Source organism: Ictidomys tridecemlineatus, chromosome 8 (genome assembly GCF_052094955.1).
Source record: "Ictidomys tridecemlineatus isolate mIctTri1 chromosome 8, mIctTri1.hap1, whole genome shotgun sequence".
Lineage (NCBI taxonomy): Eukaryota > Metazoa > Chordata > Mammalia > Rodentia > Sciuridae > Ictidomys > Ictidomys tridecemlineatus.
The window spans coordinates 148,242,561-148,251,237 of record NC_135484.1 but is presented as its reverse complement, the minus strand read 5'-3'; the positions used below and the strand labels follow the sequence as shown (position 1 = coordinate 148,251,237).

At 41.3% G+C, this 8,677-nt stretch overlaps 2 long non-coding RNA genes across 3 annotated transcripts in view; one reads left to right on the top strand and one right to left on the bottom strand.

The window, feature by feature from the left end:
• Positions 1-8,611, bottom strand: part of LOC144366376 (uncharacterized) — a 22,434-nt gene extending 13,823 nt beyond the window's left edge. For both annotated transcript variants that reach the window (XR_013425458.1, XR_013425457.1), the window contains exons 1-2: positions 8,472-8,611; positions 7,905-8,001 (exon numbers count right to left, since the gene is read on the bottom strand). This is a non-coding gene — a long non-coding RNA (uncharacterized LOC144366376). The remainder of the gene's footprint in view (positions 1-7,904; positions 8,002-8,471) is intronic.
• On the top strand, positions 7,421-8,677 carry LOC144366378 (uncharacterized). Its single transcript, XR_013425463.1, has 2 exons — positions 7,421-7,726; positions 7,939-8,677. It is a non-coding gene; the product is annotated as an uncharacterized LOC144366378 (long non-coding RNA).

Sequence of the window (8,677 nt, the reverse complement as noted above, 5' to 3'; positions counted from 1 at the left end):
CTACAGAAACCAACACTCCCAAATAAAGTCGCGCTCCCAGGTACTGGGGATAGGACTTCCATGCGCCTCCCTGGCAGACTCAATTCAACTCGCCTGCTGGCATTGTAAGCCAAGGTCGGATGGGTTTGGGAGTAACGGGAAGCGTTCCGATAAGAGACGCTCACTCAGGAGACTCTCTCCATCTGTGCTTATGGCCCTCAGTTTTTTCTTTTTCAGTGAGAGGTTTTAAAAAAATATTGTATAAATAAAAAGAATAAGAAAATAGCACTTCTCTGACTCACACATTGGGCAGAACCACAGACTCTTGTGATCATCAAGAAAGACTTCACAGAAGTGTTGGTGCCTGAGCCGGATCTAAAGTCTGAGGGTAACAATCTCCATGTGAAGACCGGGTGAGGCAGAGAAGAAAAAGACAGGGCTTTCCATGTGTAGAGAAAGAAGGACATGCAAAGCCCGGGGGAGGGGTGGGGGGGCACCCTTTACCTCTTTAAGGAGGGCATCAAGTCTTTAAGGCCCACACTTTGCACTGAAACTGCATGGCTCAGATGTCCTATTAGAAAATGAAGGGGCAAACATGTCTCTGGTTTAATAAGTGCACAAATAAGCGCCCAATCCCTCTAGGAGCGTATATCTGGAGGAGTTAATTATTGGACACATTTGCCAAAGCACAAATATGGAAACCCCACCCTCAGGCCAGTTCTGGAGAAATCAAAGGGCTGAATGTGGTATAAATTCCTCTGCCCTGATTGCCTACGGGGAGATCTGCCAACATTTTTTTTTCTCTGATATATTCCTTTCTGCACAAAGGGCCAAACTGGGTTCTTAAAAACCTGATCATGAACTGAGATATGCAATTCTGAATCATCACCATGATCTAGGAAAATTAACTCCTTGCTGATCTGCCCCGAGAAGCACCCAAAAGCCTGTTGCCTCTGAGCCTGCACCAGGATCTGGCGAGGCTTCTGTCACCGAGCAGCAACTCCCTTTTTTTGGCATAAGAACCTACAGGATGCCAGCAGAGTTCAGGCTGGGTCATCTCAGTCTCTTTAAAGGCATGGTGATTCATGGCTGGGGTGGGGGAGAGGGTGGCGGAGGAGAAAGGAAGTGCTGAGCAGCGGGGCGGAGCCATGCAGTTATGAAATTGACTGCAGGAAAAGCTAGCCCTGGGAGTCATGGGGTCACATGCTCCTACTATTGGTATTTAAGCTCCAGCTTTTAAGCCAGAGCTGGGGTAGGGGTGGGAAACAGATCGCTTGATCTGATTGCCTGTCCGAGTCCACACACCCATGCCTTGTGTATTTATGACAATGACAGTGTACCAATTTCTCTTAATATCTGACCAAGAAGGAAAACTCTCCCGTGATAGTACGGTTAGCAGAATAAAAATTTGGCTGGAGTGGCGTGAGGGAGCGATTTGTCTTCTTCTACTTGATTTCCTGGCATTCTAGCTGACAGGGTCTTCCATTCTGTGCATTCATTTTGTACTTAAAAAGGGGTCGTTTGTCATTTACAGTTTAAGTGTGAGTGCCATTATTCTGCTCTGGCAGAAGGCATCTGTGGCTGTAGCTAGTGTTTCATGTCTGTGCTGCAAACGCAAAGCAAAATCAGTATCTTTGGTCCTCAGCCCTGAGAGCTTCCCAATCCTCCCTGCAGTTAAACTTTGTGGAGACCTGATGGGAAGGTTCTGCAAATACCAGACTGCCTGTGGCTCCGCCCTGGAATCCTAACATGGGCACTTTCCTGGGAACTCTAGTTATTCATGTCAAAAAAGCAAAGTTTACCCAGACATTTTTCTCCAACTCTTCCTCTTTGGGGCAAACTTAGTAAATTCCTCGTAAAATGATGTTCTTAAACTCTGACCTTCATTTGGATCAGCTTCTCCTGGCTAATATTTACTTAAGAAAAATAAAGTAGCAAAGAGAGCTTACAGCCCTCTATTTCCACGTCATGAAGTTAGAACCATGTAGAACGTTGCTTCTCGCCTTGAATGAAGATTTACTGTTTATTTCTGTACTCTGTTGTTGCCCATGATTCTCTCTTGGAGGCGCCCAACGCTTAGTGCATACAACCCATCAACCACCACTACCTTAAGTTCAAACAATGGTGGCTTTTGGCTTCGATTTTAATTTACGAAATGTATTTCTTTTGAGGAAACAAAATGCCAAGTTGTTAATGAAATGCTTTATATAGATTTCCAAATGCTCCCGGCCAGTAGCAAAGTTCAATTCTCCCATTCTAAAGCTTAAAGTGTGGTTGGTTTTTGTGTAGGAAGAACTGTATTCTTTAGATGATTAAGGTCATAAATTATGATATTTTATAGGCCCCGGCCTGATATTCAATCTTGGTTAGAGATGCATGATGAAAATTTATCTAGATCTTGCTTGCAAAATAAATAATGGTAAAAAATCAACTCATTTCCTTTCAAAGAATCCCATTGTACTAAATAAATTATACATTTTTTTTAAAAAAAGGGAAAATAAAATAGATTTCCTTTTAATGGCCTGGATGCATTTTCCAGTAAAGCAGCGAATTATATAATTTTCATTATCAATGTCCAAAGCCGTCTGTCACTAGACGGTATCAGCCCCAAACCATTTAGCCACAAGCAGCCAAGCCAGCTATAATGCTAGAATGCTTGGGCTTCCTAAAACAGATAGTTTTTGCATCTGCCTCCCAGGGGTTCAAAGTACCTGAGCCCTCTCATAAAGACTGAGCCACAGATGAGCTTCACAAATTTTTGTTCTATTTTTATGTGCCCATCCCCCATGCCCCATCCCCCAGTGGATAGATTGTGCATTTACCCACAGTGAACTTTCAGTGATTGTTAGAAGGGGAGATAACCACCACATTACACAGGGTATTGGTGCACAGGAAAGTAGAAAAATAACTAAGTTATCTACGAGATACTGCAGAGAGCCATGATAGGATTCTAAGGTCTTCAACTATGGGTATTTAGAGCTAATTCCTGTGTCTCCTCAGACCCATTATCTATACGAGTGCTGTCCATTAGAATTATACATGAACATACCACAATGAATTCCACTTTTACATATAATTATAAGGCACTGATTAAAAAAATAATAACAGAAGGGAAATCAGTAAAGCAGAAGAATGGGATGAGATTGATCAAATTATGTACATGTATGACTATATCACAATGAATCTCATATTATGCATAATTATAATGCACCAATAAAAACATAAGAAAAGAAATATATACAGGGACTCATGGTATAGCTCAGTGGTAGCGTATTTGCCTAGCATCCATGAGGCAAATATTCTACCAATCTGATCCCCAGCACTTCGAAAAGAAAAAAAAAAAAAAACACAATTATTCCGTATGCATGATGTTAAATTTTATAGGAGCCACATTCATAAAAGTTCAAAGAAACAGGTAAGATGAATTTTAACAATCTGTTTTATTAATTCTAACATATGCTGAATAGTTTCATTTCAACAGTCAATATAAAAATTGAGATATTATGGTGTGTATACGTATGTGTCCGTGTGTCTCTCCTAGTCTTTAAATTTTGAGGCATATTTCATATTTACAGTGCATCTCAATTTGGACTAACCATATTTCAGGTGTTCAAGGGCCACATTGGACGGTGCAGATGTAGATTGAACTACCTGTTTCTGTTTTACATTGCTGACAGGGTGTTGTCTGAAATAGCTGAATGTGTGTACTGTTAAATCATAATAAGCTGTTGGCAGATGTTGGAATGCAAAGACTTTCTTTCCACTCTTGACTATTGGTGATGTCATTTTTATGACCAGGAAGCCCTTCTTCTACAGTTTGGTCGAGGGTCAAGAAAGATGATTCAGAAACATGCATGAGACAGTACTGGGCCTGGATGTGTGTGGAGCCCAGGGACTTGAGCCTGGGTGTGGCCAGCTGAGCTCAGAGTCTATTATGTGAATGGTTTTCACTTTTCTTTTTAGTTTGTTTTACTTCTCTGGTCTCCCTAGGTTTATTTGGAAGTGCAATTCTAAGGAAAGAGTATTTGTTTTGCAAGCACACTATGGTTTGCTCAGGTTTTTAAATGACACACATTAGATTACACCCTCCTTCTAAGAGAAGACTGAAAGTTCTGCCAGTCTTTCCACTAAAAATTCAAACTTTCCGGGATTTATTACACAGCCATAACAAATTGCTCCAGGCAGAAACTTGGCAAATGGATCCCAAAGTGTGGGAGGAAATTCTTTTTAACAATTTTTAAATGATAAAAATAAATAAATGTTTGCCACTGTAATTTATGTGATTTTTTTTGATAGAGGGGGCATTCGATAAAAATGCACATTTTTATCTTTGCATTTTGTTTGTCTTACAAATCTGAAATGTTAGCATTAGCTTGTAAGTCAAATCTTGCTCAAGAGTTAGACCATTGCCTGCTGCCTCCCCAATTTTTGATGATGCTAGTGTTTAATTCTCATATTTGGAACTCTGTTTGATCCGATCCAGAAAAGCAATGGATCAATCAACTGTGATTTTTGTGTTTCACCATGGGAAAAATTAACATTTCTTTAAAAGGTTAGAATTTTTTGTTCTTTGTACTCCTTGAAAATTAAGATATCTTATTGAATGTTGTGATCTCAGGCCTACTTACTGTTGATATGCAACAAGTAACTGATGAAAAAGGAATGATAAATACATAAAAAGCAATTTAAGACATCATTTCTATTCTTAATCTCATTGAAATACTTATTAAATATCCACTATATAGGAACTTTTAAAGCATGTTAGAGACTAAAGATCCCCTAATATGCTTTGTCAATGGTAAAAAGATGAAGCTTGTTAAGGAATCTTTACCCTTTATGATTCCCTCCACTTGCAAACACCTTGGGATTATTGGAACAACTCAGTGACTCCATGTTAGGAAAGCAGAATCTGAACCCATACTTTTTTTGAGGCCTGGATTGTAATATGTGTCTTCTCTACCTCCATGAAGTTTTAAAGATACAATAAGGAAGAGCTGTAAAAAGTGTAAAATGCTACATAAATACAATTGAAACATAAATTCTCACCACTGTAAACTTTAATGCCCTAAAGTTTGTGAAAAGTGCACAAACTTTCACCCCCAAGATTGGCTTCTGTTTAATTTATCTAATGCAGTGTTGGGGGGGGGACTGACTCCATTTCCAGATACACTTTTCTTAGAGTTGCCTTATTTTTTATTTTTGACTAGAGAAAAGCTAAGGTATCTTTTCTAAACATGACTTTTGAGGTCCTTTTAAGAATTCAAGCCTAAAACTCTTAATATCTTTATTTTATTTAACTTACAATCTGGTTCGATTATTCAGTTGTTATAAACTGGTAAGCTATTTGAATTTGCTTGTTTGTTTTATTTTGCTTTGTTTTGAACTACATAACATGCTACCTTCCATGAAAACATACACTACAATTTAAAATCTGTGGCAATTTGAAAAGGGCCTGGTTTCATTGAGAACTCTTGTGCTCCCTCTGCTGCTGTGAAAAAAAAAAGTTCCTATTCAAGACCCCAGCAAGCTACTTGGCAGTTTCTTTTGGCAATGATGATGTGTACATGTGCATGAATCAGGGCCCTTTTGGAATACCGTCCTATTTCTACAAAGCATATATAGTCATCCCTTGGCTGGGAGGATGGGTTCCAGGACCCCTCTTCAATTCCTGAATTCTGGGATGTTCAAGTCTCTTATATAAAACCATACAGTATTTATATGCAACCTTAGCATGTCCTTCTGTGACTACAGATCATCTCTGGATTATTTATAATACTGGACACAATGTCAATGCAATGTAATAATGGTTACACTGTCTTATTCAGGGATTAATGACAAGGAAAAAAATAGTATGAACCTGATCAGTACATTTTTTTTCTTTCATCCCCAGTTGATTGAGAGACTGAGGTTGCAATGATTTGACCAATGTGATTTTTTTTTTAAATAAGAAAACTTAATTTTAAAAATTAATTAATAAAAAAGGGGAAAAATAGAAGAAGTAAGTTATGCATCTGTGGCCAAATTAATCTAGACATAGCCCTGTAGTATAGGCCAATGTTCTTCTGCAGAAGTCTCTTGGGAAGCTGGCTGAAAGGTAGATTCTGATTTCACAGGCCTGGGGGGTGGGGGAACCCTTAATTCTGAAAATCTAAAAAATCTTTCAGATATTGGTGCCCCGGCTGCTAATGTGAGTGCTGCCTATTAAAAAGGAAGTGTGTAACATAAAATAATATATTCTAATACATACTTGTTGGCCCCTTTTAAACCTTCAAAACTCGATATTCACAAAATAGATAAAAGGGATTAAAATTATTTTCCATGCTGTTTAAGCCATCCATAACACAGGTTAGGAGGAAGGCCCCAAAGACCTTATCCCCCAATTTCTTTTCCTTTGAAAGGATGGTTTATCCTAGTATGTACTTAAGGTCAGGTTTCTGAGAAGACTGTCTTACTACATGGTAAGATGATCTTTCTTCTCACAGTAAGAAATAGTTATAGATTTTAATGACAGTTTATGGCTTTAATCTTAATGGCTAAGAAAGCAAATGTCATAATTCTTATTAATTGTTGTTACTGTTTGGGTAATATACATATTTAGCTTCCTTGAGGGAACATTTAAATTAATTGACTAACTCTAATCTGAATTATGTGTTTTAATATGTTTAAGGTTGTTAAAATAACATAAATTAACTGCGTGTGCCAAGGTAATAATTACAATATTAGCTTTTATTCCCCTGAAAATTCTCTAAATGTAAGATGTCTAAAAATAGAGTGGAGGTGGATTGGACAGTTTGCAGATTATGAGTTGGAATAAAAACATCTCAGAGAAGCCAAAAACATGGCAACCAATATTTTCTGTTATAAAAATATTTTAGATGAATTTGGGTTTTTTTTTTAATGAAAGCTGTCTGAAACTCAAACGAATAGCAGAAGCTCTGTTTATTCACAGGCCGGCAATAATAATAATAATAATAATACCTGCCGCACAACCCATACCTCTTCTATGCTGAGTCAACAAGCTTCTATTCCTTTCAGAAGTGGCAAAGCCCAAGCAGGGGGTGGGGTGGTGTATTACCCGGTTTTTGTTCTGAACTATTAACCTTCACCTTGACAAAGCAAGTCAACGAAAACAAAACCAGGCAGAGCCTTTACAGGAAACTGATGTTAACCGTCCACTAGAGGCTGTAATGAGACCAACAATGTCATTTTAGCACAACCCGAGGTTTAAACCTAACAATCAGTGATTTAAAAAAAAAAAATTAAAAAGAAAGTTGTAGGAACGAGGGAGAGCGAGCAGTAGTAGTTCTATTTAAGTAGCCATGTATATGTGCATGGCGTTCCAAAATGTGAGAAGCAACATTTCCGGGGTTCTACACCTTCCTCGTTAGTAGGCTTATTTTTATTTCTGAAGCGCGTTGGCTCATAACACTACAGAGTTGTTTAAAAGCTGACACATTTCTCTTACTGACTCTGTATCCTGCTTCAGTTGGTGACTAACTGTTAGGTCATAAGCAGACTCAGCCAAAAGGTCTCTCCAATACCGCTTACAGTCAATAGTGGCGGCTTCCCGAGAGAAACGGAGGGATCAGGTTTCTAGACACTTGGTTCTAAGCACCTGAAGGAGGTCAAATGCTGCCCTGACACCTACTGGCCTTCCAGAACTATCTGAAGCAAAGAGAATGCCACACTGAGCGACCCTAGTAGGGACGTGTCCTCTTTTCCTCCAGGTGCCACACCTGTTGGCAAGGTGCATTCCAAAGAAGATCGCAGCTCACGCCCAGGCGGTTGGACTGACACAGGGGGCGGGGTGGGGGGGGGGAGTTAAGGACCACATTTAGCAATTGAGGCCAGAGAAGTTCTGCGTGAATTCACGAAAACTGCCATTTAATGCTCGGTTTACTTTCTCTATCTCTTACACCGGTTACCTCACTTCCGATTAAATTAATGATCCCGAATTAGCTGCGAGAGGAGCGCGCGAGTCGTCAAGCCCAGTAGTTCAATGCCCAAAGCAGATTTTCCGACCTGCAGAAAGAAAGAAGGAGAGCCGGGAGGTCACCAGCTTTCACCGGCAGGAGAGGTGAGGATGCCTGTGCACTCGGGGGTGGGGGGACCCTTAAAAGTTTCCCGAGTTGCACTCTAAAGCAATCACCGCGGACCCGAGGTCTGGATTCCCCAAAGCCAAAGCCACGCCGGTTTGAGGGTTAACTTCCAGCTGACGATCAGAGTAAGCCCGCTGAGACGCTTCTGAGAACGCCGGGGAGCGAGGGCGCGTGGGGATTAGAATTAGCCGTCTTCCCCTCCCCCTTGGGTATATTTCACTGGCTCGGAGCTGAAGGCTGACACCCATTGGGGGAGTCCCCCAGTTTGCCTGAGTTGCACCCGGTGCTGTCACTCGGTCCCCTCCAACTAGGTGCAGGGACCTGGGAGGCGCGTGAGCACCGGTCACCGCTCAAATTACCTCATCTCCCCAGCTCCCCGCCCCTTTCTCAAACCTGGAAGGAGCGTCTCCTCGGGTAGGGTCTCCCCTCCCGCTCCCGGCTCCCCAGCGGCTCCGGAACCGGCGCCGGCCTCCCCGGGGTCCGCCTCCCGGGGCCGCGCGCAGCGAAGGGTTAAGGGCGCGGGCCGGCCGCCGCGCCGTGCGCTCGCCGTGCTCTGTGCGGCTCGCCGGGCCGCCTGCCAGAGGGTGCCCCCACCCCCC